Raw genomic sequence first — 12,757 nt, 5'->3', positions numbered from 1 at the left:
AAAAAACCACTTCCACTTCACCCCTCTGTTCGTTCAAAATACCTGTCCAGCTGACCCTTAAACTTATTTAGGCTATCAACCTCCACCACAAGGGATGGAAGTCTGTTCCACCAACCAACCACCCGCTGGCTAAAGGCAAATTTCCGCACGTCTATCCTACATCTCAGTGCATTATAGCCACAGTTGCTGATGCACCAACAAACCTAACAACAACAACAACTATCCTACATCTGTCTTTCCTCAATCTGAATTTATGCCCTCTCAGGTGATTTTTCTGAGCTAGAGGAAGAATCCCATCAGCATTGAGCATGCTTAAACCATTCAGGGCTTTATACACCTCTATCAGATCACCTCGCTGGTGCCTAGTCTCCAGACACTGTAATTTGCAAAACTTAAGCCTTTCTTCGTAAGAGCACCCCTTTCTTCCATTCACTAATCTTGTTGCCCTTCTCTGTACTCGTTCCAGCAGCTCTACATCCTTCTTGAAATGAGGCCTCCAGACCTGTATACAGTAATCTAGGTGTGGCCTGACCATCGCCTTATACAATGGAATAATCACCTCCTTATCCCTGCTGGAAAAATTCCTGTATATCATTGACAATACTCCATGAGCTACTCTTGCAGCCCGTCTGCACTGCTCAGAGAACTTCATATCTGCCTGCACAACCACCCCCAAGTCCCTTTCATTCTCTACCACTGTCAGTGTAGTACCACAGAGTTGATACGTTGCTCTGGGGTTGCTGTTTCCCATGTGTAGTACTTTACATTTATCAATGTTAAACTTCATTTGCCACCTCTCAGCCCATCTGCTCAACCTTTCCAGATCCTGTTGCAGCAGCATAGTGTCAGTAGTGTCCTTGACAACCCTGCCAACCTTTGTATCGTCTGCAAACTTGGACATTAATCCCGATATACCATCATCAATATCATTTATAAATACAGAAAACAATAATGGACCCAACACTGAGCCCTGAGGGACTCCACTAATAACATCAGTCCACGATGAGCAGTGTCCATTGATTACCACTCTCTGTCTTCTCCCCCTCAACCACCCCTTTATCCATAGCAGCAATTTGCCTCCAATGTCACACTGCTCCAATTTGTGTAGCAGTCTTCCATGTGCAACAGTATCAAAAGCCTTTCTAAGATCCAAGTATATAATATCAAAGTTATTCCCTGCATCCAGTTCTTTTGTGACTGCATCATAGTATCCAATCAAGTTGGTCAGGCAAGACTTCCCCTTAACAAAACCATGCTGTGTCTGAGCTATAACTGAAGTCTTGTCTAAATGATCCTGCAGTGCTTCTTTAACCAGTGCCTCCATTAATTTTCCTGGAACAGAAGTTAAGCTCACAGGTCTATAATTACTTGTGTCCGCCTTTGATCCTCCTTTGTGAATTGGGGTCACATTTGCACATTTCCAGTCTATGGGTACCTCCCCTGAGTCCAAGGAAGCTCTCATAATTATGGCTAAGGGTTTGCTTACTTCCTTTGCTGCCTCCTTTAATATAACTGGATAGATCCCATCCACCCCGGGTGCCTTTCTTGTGTTTATCTTCAACAGTTTCTCCTCCACTTTACTCCCAGTTATTTCATGATTCTGTAGCTTACTGCTAGAGTTGAATACACCTCTGGCATTCCCCTCGCTGAATAACTCCTCATGTGTGAATGTCGATGCAAAATATTCATTTAGTTTGTTAGCTACCTGAGCAGGATCATCAACACTTGAGCCATCAATATCAAGTGGACCAATCTGATTCATCCCCTTCCTTCTAGAGTTTACATAAGTGAAGAACTCTTTGCTGTATTTCTTTGCATCCCTTGCCAAGGATTTCTCGTAATCTGCCTTCGCCTGCCTAACCTCCTTTGTAACTTGGTTGCATATCAACTTGTATCTATCATAGGCTTCTGTGTCATGTGTTAATTTGTATGTATCCCATGCATTTTTCTTCTCTGCCATATGCCTCATTAGTTCATCTGACATCCATTTTGGCCTAAACCTTGAACAATATTTCTTAGTTGCTATGTAAAGCCTAGTAGCTTCCAAGATAAGTTCTTTGAATGCTTCCCGTTTTGAATTTGCTGTTGGTAACATCATCAGTTGGTCCCACTGTATAGAATTTAAATACTGTCTCAGTCCATCGTAGTCGCCTTTACGGAAGCAATAACCCTTCCCTTTACCCCTAATGGTAGTCACCTCTTTGAGTAAATCCCACTTCAGCACACTGTGATCACTGCCACCTAGTGGTTCATTTATCTGCAGATTCTTAATGCATGAAGAATCACTGCTGATAATCAAATCAAGAGTATTACTCCCTCTAGTTGCCTCCCGAACATGCTGGAGTAGAAAACAATCATCCAATAAATCCACAAAAGTCCTGCTAGTGTGTGAGTAACCAGCCCCCAAATTCCAGTCAATATCTGGGAAATTAAAATCTCCCATTATAAGACACTCTGATTTACTGGCCCACTCTATTTCCCTGTACAGTTCCTTATTATACTCATCAGAGTCATTAGGCCTATAGCACACTCCTACTCTCAATTTTGATCTCCCAATGTTTATGTCACACCAAACTGACTCCACACTGCACTGTCCAGCGATGTCGACTGGCTTCACTTCCTTGGTTTTTATGTGTTTCTTAACTAATAGCATAACCCCTACCCCCTTGCTATCCTGTCTATCCTTTCTGTAGACGTTGTACTCCCCAAATTGCAGTTCTGCATCCCTTATATCTGTGTGACACCACGTCTCTGATATCCCAACTATATCTGCCTTCGATGTTTTGAGCAATACCTCAAATTCATCAAATTTATTTACTAAACTCCTAGCATTGGTGTACAAGCAAGTATACCTGCACCTGTTTCTATTCTTAGCTACCCTAACACAACCCATGTGTTTACTTGTACCGCAATGGCTCCCAGCAGTCTCTGAAATACCATGCATCTTGTTTTTCAGGCTTCTGCTCATTCTAATAGAAGCAGTGCAAGAATCTCTTTCACCTCTGCCAGTGGCTACTGTCAATCTATTGGTCTTTGTCTCCCCCCAAGCTAGCAGTTTTCCGACCCACCTAACACTGCCTCGATAGCATCAGCAAATATTCTTGCACCCTTTCTATTTAAGTGTATCCCATCCCTGTAGAAGCAGTCTCTCCTGTTAACAAGTACAGTCCAGGCTGAAAAAAATTCTACCCCTTGAGCCTTGCACAATCTTTCCAGGGCCGAATTGATCGACAAGGCTCTCATCATATACTCCCTCCTATCGTGTCTGGGCAGAATTGCAGACACTTTCAAATTCAACCCTAATTCTCGGCTTTTGTTCAACAGTGACCTGTACTTGTTAAGTAATTCTGCCGGTCTCCTACTCTTAATATTATTAGTGCCAACGTGTACAACTGTATCACCTTTTGTGCCCTTAAAAGATGATATTCGCTCTACAACGTCATCAACCTTTGCCCCTGGCAGACATACCCTGGTTCTGTTCCACCTATCTTTTTTACAAAGCATGTTCCCCGTTTCCCTGACAAAAGAGTCACCAACAACTACTAGTTCCTTCGGGACCAGCGCATTCTGCCTTAGGGGTTGTCTCTGTGTCACGCGATGCCCAAGTGCAAGCTCTTGGTCGTCTTCATTCTTCATTGTCTTTGGGAGACTCAGAGACTGTGGCCCCATAATTGATTGCTTTTTCATAAAGTACATCTTTTTTTTTTTTTTTTTTTTATGAAAACCCCCCAAACACGAAAGGTATCAAAACCTATAGTACTTAGTACTGTGGATGGGTTGAAGGAGAAGTATGGGGGGAGGGCAGTAGCGGATTAAGATCGGTTGAGGCCCCGGGCGCAGAAGAAAATATTGGGCCCCTTAAAAAAAAGAGTGAGACAGGGAAAATAAAAATACATGTTAACCATTTTTTTAAATAAATAAAAAATATTATGTACTATTAATGTTTTATTTCCAAAAAAACTGAATATAATATATGTATAATATAATTAATAATAGCATAATAATAATCACAAAGTTTTGAACTAATAGTTGAACATATTAGTTCAACTAATTTGTTGGGGTTTTGCGTGGACCCTTCTTAAGTCGGGGCCCAGGGCGCGCGCCCGGTGCGTCCGCCGTTAAATCCGCCTCTGGGGGAGGAGGTGCCGGAAACTTTGCTCTAGAGACTAAACATGGGTTTCACCACTTCAAGCCTCCAATAAGCAAAGTGGTGGTATTTCACCGGTTGATGAAAGTCATCTACCACATCTATAACTGACAGATGTATACAATGGGCTATACATTGTTGATGATTAGGCGTAATTTGCTTGCCAAACTTAATCATCATTGCTGCTTCATCGGTGGTGCAGGCAACAATATCCTCATCCAAGTTCAAACCAAATCCCTTCAAGTGTCCATTCACAATTTGCACAGTTCTTCTGCTATCAAGTGAACCATTAATCTCAATAAGACCTAACGACCAATCATTGTCTTTTGAATGCACATTTATATTCATATACATTTTATTTTGTATTGACGTATATTCATCAATGAATACCCCAAAACCAATGAATTTTTGAAATGCTGAATGAGTTCTTCTTTAGTTTTATAATAATTCAGAACCATATTTTTAATTCCATTCACTGAGGCTGGTGGTAATTTATCATATTTATTTCTCTGAAGGTGAAGGCTTGATTGTATAAACTCACTCTTGGCAATTGAATTAACAGAAAATCCATCTAAAGCAGCTAATTTTGAAATCTCTTCTTCCATAGATTTTTTTAACGATAAAGTTTTCTAATGTTCTTACCATTTTTACGGGAGGTTCACTGTCTTGTTTAATGTCAATCTGATGCATTTTCTTTAAATGGAACATCAAAGATGATGTACATCCTCCAGACGACTTCATTATCTTCATTTCGAATATTGTGCTTCATCTTAGACATATTAAGAGTAATAAATATTAATTAGTAGGAATTTATATCACCGACAATTTTAAATAAAAATATTGAAGATAACAAAGGCACAATACTATGCGTCACTCCCGCAAGCAATGAATGAAGAGTCTAAACGAGGCAAGTTTCAAAATTTTCACGAAAGAAATTTTTTATTTATTTACTTGCAATTTTTTTCCCCAATTAAATCTATTGTAATTTTCAAAATTACATAAAAGCTAAATTTGGTGAAGCTGCTTTTTGTAGAACATTTGATCGCAAATTTAATAGGAATAAAGAAGCAAAAAACTTTCTACGATTGAAATTTGATGCAATATTCAGCGATCTGTTTCTAGTGGGTAACCATCAATAAAGGCGCGTTCCACAACTCACTCAGTCGTAAATGAGTACACCTGCATCGTGCCATGATACAGGTGGGAAGATAAAAGGTACCCCTCCTAGATTTAGGCCACTTGCCCATGAGATTCGTACATAAACATAAAATAAAATAAAATAAAAAAACATGTTTAAAACAAAGCAGTTGAAGGATCCAGACAAACGAACAAACGAAAGAAAACGTGCGTAACAAAAAACTATATTCGAGGGCTAACTAAAAAAATATTCGAATCCGGTTTTAGAAGCTCGGTTTCAACAACTCAATATGAAAACCGGATTTAACCGGTTTATAAAACCGGTTTGCAAGCCCTAAGCAGAACCACAACACGTTGTCTGTCTTATAGCTGAATCAATTTGGATCTGATTTTTTTTTAGCAGGGAGGTGGTAATTATGTTTCAGTAGAATCAATATATGATATGCCCTGTGTGGTGGTTTGAGAATCTAAGTACTTAAGAGCTAAGCAGATGGCAAAAGAGAAATTGCTAAACCGTGCGGGCAGAGAGAGTGAAAGATGGGTTTAACAATATAAATTACATTTTATAATAATTAATATTATGTCCATGAAACTTACGTAACTTACATACTGCATAATTTGCATATGTAAACTTGCATAATATTTTTCTTTAGATTTTGATGATGATGTAACAGAAGTCTTCTCATCGGGATGGGTTAGTTATTCGACGTATAAGGAAGGCAACTCGTTGTGAAGGCTTCACAATTTGAGATGTTACAAATAATGATGCCAATGTACAAACTTCGGTTTATCTAAAAAATTCAACTATGTAGTAATGATGCAAATAGTATTATTATTATTATTATTATTTTATTTTAACAAAATTACCAGTTTTTATTTTTAAAGAAGAAAGCAATATCTGAGATAATTAATTGTCATTGAGGACTCTGCATTCGTTGGAAATGAATTTTAGTAAATAAACTCGATTAATTTATATACATGCTGATCACGCCCCTACAGAAAATAAATCTTTGCAGTCAACTATTACATTGTCCAAAAACCTAAACCGATTAATTCCTACCTTTTTTGTTTTCTAGTTGTAGCACAAGGAAACAGGTGCAAGAACAGTGCAGTTTCTTCTAAAACCGGTTAGTTCTGGATATAACTGCATTCAGTGTGCACGTAGCTCTTTGTAACTGGATTTCGACGTCAACTGTTTGAAGGTTATGCATGCTTCATTTACTTCCATACAAAACAAAGAAAAAAAAAAAAAAACATAGGTATATTTATTTTTTTCTCTTTGCATTTACGCCCTAATTATAGGTATAGTGTCCTGTCAGCGCATAATTCAATTGCCTTCATAAATTCGATTAATTTTTTGTTATTAGAAATAATTGTTGGCAATTAATCGCTTATTAGGGTTGTAAATTAGGGATTGGCTAATTAAGGCCAAAGGCGTGCCGAATTAAGTAGTAGTTGTGGAAAATGATGCAAGAAAGCAAGCTTATATAATAGCATTAGAAAAAACAAACAAACAAACAAACAAAAAAAAAAACACTACACACTTCTCCCATCCAAACCATCCACTTCCACAACAACAACAACAGATGGAAGCTGGTTCCAATATTCAACCACCCGATGGCTGAAGACAAACTTCCGCACATCTCCTGGAACAATCCTTCCTCAACTTAAATTTATGTCCCATCATGAGGAAGAATGTCATTCATATTCAGCTTACTCAGTCCAATCAAGGCCTTTATCACCTCCATCCACCGGCAAGTGCCTAGTCTCCAGAAGTTGCAATTTTCAGAACTAGGTATGAGCATTTGTTCCCTTCACCAATCTGGTTGCCCTTCTTTTTACATATTCCTGCAAATTTACACCCTTTCTAAAGTGATTCCTCCAGACCTGTATACAATGCTCAATATGCAGCCTAACCATTTCCTTATAAAAATGGATACCCACCTCCTTATCCCTGCTAGCAAGGTTTCTGTATATCATTGACAAAACAAAACTCCATGAGCTGTTCTGGCAGCATGTCTCCACCATTGAAAGAATTTCATATCTAACTGCATAATTATCCCCAGGTAATTTTCATTTTCCACTTCCCTGAATACACACTGCTCGACAAAATTAACAGAACACTTAGAAAATGTGATGTAACTCATGCAGCTTGCGATGAAACTGGCCAAAATTTGGTATGGTGGTGTACCATAGAATAATGATGAAATAAGGAGACAGCGAGAAATTTCGAACAGGTATAAAGGACATTTATAGGGGTTGTATAAGAATTTCTAAATTGGTCATATTACAGAAGTCAATACAAGATGCTGGAAAATATGGTCATATGATATCAGTGCGGTGTTTGATCACCTGCAAAGGCTAAACGGGCTAGACAGCTGTGAACCATGCCCAATATAAGGATGTCTATAAGATTCTGTGGCCACAAATCCCATTTTTCCGCCAGCGCACACCTTAGCTCACCAAGTTACCGAGGACTTGGCTGCCAGCGTGCAGTGCGACGCCCAAAGGCGTCCCACACATGTTCGATAGGATTTAAGTTTGGCGTTCATGCTGGCCACAGCAGTCGTTGGATATTTTCAGTTTCAAGACACACCATTCCTCCACCATTTGAGCTTTATGTGCAGTGGCGTTGTCGTCCATGAAAAGAAAATCTGGACCAACTGCCATCCCTAAAAAGTTGCACATACGGTTCGAGGATCTCTTCGCGGTACTTCTGCTCAGTTACGATACTCCTATCAAAAATATGAAGAAGAGTGCGGCCGTTGATCATTATTCCGCTCCATACGAGATACCGCCTCCACCGTAAGTAACCTTTTTTTTTTATGTTAGAGGGATGGTACCGCATTCCTTGTTGTCTACAGATGAAATAACGTCTAGAATATGTTTGTAGGCTAAAACGGGACCCATCAGAGAAAGAACAGAATTGTACCCCATTTTGTCAGGTTCCAGTACCCCATTACTCTTGTCAGTGTTATTTCTTTAATTAAATTCCACATTACTACATTGTGATCACTACCACCCAGTGGGTCTTTTACATGCAGATTCTTAATGCATGAAGAATCAATGCAATACTCATGAAGATCAAGAGTATTGCGTCCTCTTGTTGCCTGTCTAACATGCTGCTGCTGTAGAAAACAATCATCCAATAAATCCACCAAAGTCTTGCTAGTGTGTGTGCGACCCAACCACAAATTCCAGTCAACATCTAGAAAGTTAAAATCCCTCATTATAAGACGTTCTGATTTACATTCTTATTAAGCCATTCTGATTTAAGGAAGGGAGTTATGGGAGCTTATTGTTGCAAGTACCTTATTTAGCTTTTAATATTGGGAAATAGTTTCGCTTTTATCCCACGAATCGTCTATTTACAAAGATAACAATAATATAATCACAAATAGCTGCATATCTGCGGTTAATTTGAAAACAGTAATAGGTTCAGTGTGTGTAATAATAGAAATTCCAATTATGGAAATCAATAAATTTCTTGGATGCAGCCAAAGAATGCAACCGCACTAAATTTCTCAAGGTGATGACATTTTCTCAATATATATGCCATACTACGTGCCTATCCGGAATGCACTATTAAGGAGAAGTGCATTCCGGATGCTTACATTCCCTTCTGTTATAATTATGGCCAGTTTGTGATCGAAAATTCTCACAGACTCTTTCAACAGCTTGAATTGATTAAATAAAAACAGAGGAGAAAAACGTCCCCGGAACTATATATGTAAAATTTTATAATTGCTTAACAAGGTGGGAGCAACGGAACAGAATTATTGTACAGGATGACCCAGAAAGAAAAAAAAGTGAAAATGGTAGTTCCATTTTTGTCATGTTCTGCATCAATTTTCACTTAGGCACTAATCCAACTGCTGAAGAGTCGTAGGCGTTGCTTCGTGAATGGACAGGCTCTCGGTCATTCACGAAGAAACCGACCCACATGGTTTCAAGTATTCTGTGGGTGAAAGGTCAGGTGTACGTATAAGCCACGGAAGGGCGTCCATGATTCTGTTTCCCAAGATAGCGTCAGGTAATTGCAGCTGCATGAACATGTGCATTATCCTGCTGGAAAACTGCACGCTGCTATCAAATGAAAGCCCAGCTCTGGCTTATAAAACTTCATACGTAATGGTTTGAGATAGAGGTCCAACTATGATCTGATGTGACCTGAACGTGCAGCTAATTGCACCTCTCGTCATAACACTAGGAGCAGCACCAATCTAAGCTCTAGGCGACCTGGGGCGCTGTTTTCGAAAGGCGTATTTCACTCGAGATTTTTCAGATTTTTTGCTGTTCGGCAAATTCAATATGGTGTCGAAAAATACCGTTCTTCTTTTGACTTCTGTAAGTTCATTTATTTTTTCTAAAGTTAGATAAATGTCCCATAAATTTAGAGCTACTGAAAACATTGTGTCAGAAATATTAAAATACCACAAAAGCAATATTTTGCCTGGGGCAAAAAACGGCACTGACTTGGTGTAGTCGAGGTAGTCGAATTGGGGCCCGTTAATATAACTGCATATTCTGACCGCGGGTGTGTGAATGTTCCGAGTGCGTTCTGAAAAATGGCATAGCCGAAGTGCATCCTGACTAATGTAAATGTGGTTTCTAGGGAAATTTTTACCGCACTGCCCAGGTGCATCCCAGTTCATTTTCCATTACTCCAGAGCAGGTGTGGCCAACCTCCAGCCCGCGGTCATTTTCAAAATATATATAATAAACAGCCAGCCGAAAAATATAAAAATATACATCATGACATTATGTTCATTGTAATTTTTATTATACAGGGTATCCCAAAGGTTACTACGTATTTTGGTGAAACAGTATGATTTTCATTACGAGCATATTTATTCTTTTTTACAAATAACATAAGTATTTGTAATGTATTAGAGATGTTATTATAATTTTTATCAATTTTTTAATGTTTTCTTTTCAGATCCATAATTCATGATGAAAGTTCAAGCGCGAATTTTTGTTGTAACATCCCGCATCAAAGCAATGAAGTCTTGTGAAATTAGGGAAAGATTTTCAAGGAGATTTCATATTCCCGGTCCTACAGACAATGCGATTTGTGAACTGGTGAATAAGTTTAAAAGAACTGGGTCTTTGCGCGACGAGGAGAGAGTGCGAGCGCAATGACATGGTGCCCCATCCTGCTGAAACACTACACTAGAAATAACACCATCATCAAGAAGTTTGGGTGCAAGAAACTGCTGAAGCATATCAAGGTACACAGTTCCTGTGACTATTGCTTTTTCAAAAAAGTAAGGTCCATAAATTTTTGACTTCGTCATCCCAAACAACACATTTACTTTAGAGGAGCCTCTTTGCCATTCTGTGAACTCAGGTTGTTTTTGGGAAGCCCAGATACGACCATTGTGGCCATTGATTTTACCACAAGTGTGAAAAGTCGCCTCATCACTGAACAAGATGTGGCCCATTAAGCTGTTATTTTGGATTTGATCGGCAAGTTCTGCACACATTACTACTCGACGTGGAAAATCTTCTTCATGCAGGTCATGCAACAGTTGGATGTGATAGGGCTTTTCATCAGCGTCGAATGTAAAATTCTGTGAACTGATGTCTTCGGTAGTTTCAAGGAGATTTCTTAGTCCCGGTCTATAGGACCAGGACTATGAAATCTCCTAGTTTTCATAGTCCTGGTCCTATAGACCGGGACATTGGTAAATTCATTTGGCAAAATCATTGCATTTGCATTAGCCATCCTAGATTGCAGGTTTATTTTTTAAAAAAATATAATTCTGGTGTTGTAAGTGGATTCAAATAAAACTAATGGCAAGAAAAGCGAAAGAAGTTAATGATTATTAGAAGTTTTATCAAACTAGGAAACATTCACCGTGCGCAGCGAAGTGCTGTTTGGAGTTGAGTTTTCTGAGGCAAATAAAAATGGCGTCACACTGATCTGCAAGGTAGTAAATGTGCTCTAGTGACCCATTGCTGCTCGGGTGTTTCAAAGTGCTGCGGGGTTTCAAAACAGGATTACACTTCGCTGGCTTTAAACAAGTATAAATGAGGACGAAGGAATTGCAGATAAATGCTATTTTATCGGTCAAGAGAAGGGGGTCTTGCTTCAAGTCGTTTGAATATAGACCCGTTCTCCTTTCCATTGCCCTGAAGGAGTATGCCTAAAAGATCATCCTCTTATTAAGCAGGAAGTAAAGAAATTAGTCCCAAGTGTAAGAAGGAAAGTGAATATGTATTGAAGAAAGTTGTAGTTTGTTGTCGCCAAAGGGCCTAAAACTTTTATGCGAAGCGCAGCATTCCTTCAGCTCCTTTTCTGTGACGATGTTTATTTTTGGATTTCTTAGATATGTCGAGTTTACCGAAGCACGTTATGATGTCACTAAGAAATCCGACTGTAAAACATTCTCTTTTTTAGAAAAATATGTTTCGCCTTCAAATAACACAAGTGTCACGAATGCAACACGGGGAAGGTAGAATCTCAGGTTCTTTCTTTAAGAACCTCATTAAAGAAGAAGTTTAGAATTTCTCCACGCCAATTCCGAGTCATTCGGCATTCACCAAAGCTTCACACCAGCAGCAGGTCAGCGTATAGAAAAGAAGGAGCTTATATTTCTGTTGTCTCCTTCTTCGCTAACCCTTTCTCCTAATAAGCTGGCAGCACTAGCGCGCACCTGATAATTTAATTTGCAGAGCTAAACTCCCTTATTTCGCTGCTTTTTTTGTTTATTTACTTTTTTTTTAAACTCGGAGATGCGCAGAATGTTAGGGGCCTCGCTGTTTAATATCTTTTTAAATGACGAAGAACTGGGAGTCTTTGCATACTTTATAAAATTATTCGATGCGGGACACAAACATTAAAATTAAATTAGAAGGGTGCAGGTAATCAGGAAAGTTTCGCCAAACAGCTTAGGCAGCTCCAGAATCTAAGCATTTCAGAGGCAAGATTCACAAAGCGACGTCGAATGTATGCTAATGAAAAACCAAAATAACTGGCTGCTGGTCGATTCCACTTCTGCTGATGTCTTCGGAGATGAAACTCGCTGACCTGTAAAAAGTGCGTTCGATTTTGATTTGCCTTTTCACAATGGGAGCACCGACACGATGCGACAGCGAACAACATGTGGGGGGTAGGCGGGCAGTTTCTTTCTTTAATATAAGTCATTGATTAATTCTCTTTGCCGGAATAGCAATTCATTATGATGATTGCGCAACACGAAAACCTCATTAGAGTAACCGTACGTGGAAGGAAGTATTTATGCAATGACCTGTACTTCGTTCTGATGCGTTGCTTTTTCTGAATCATATGAAACGTAACTATAATTTCCTAATTCTTTGTGGAAAGGACGATTAAGACGATGGCGAATTCGTGTTTTCAGTTACGCTGCTCACAGAAGAGTAGCATTTCTGTAGTGTGATGCTCTTCCCAGCTGACACATCTATTGTAAGTTCACATCTTAAATTTCTTCAGAATTCCATAAAAACGAC

This window comes from Mastigoproctus giganteus, chromosome 5, assembly GCF_048544385.1.
Source record: "Mastigoproctus giganteus isolate SK-2022 chromosome 5, ASM4854438v1, whole genome shotgun sequence".
In the NCBI taxonomy this organism is placed as follows: domain Eukaryota; kingdom Metazoa; phylum Arthropoda; class Arachnida; order Uropygi; family Thelyphonidae; genus Mastigoproctus; species Mastigoproctus giganteus.
Note: the sequence above shows the minus strand (reverse complement) of the source record.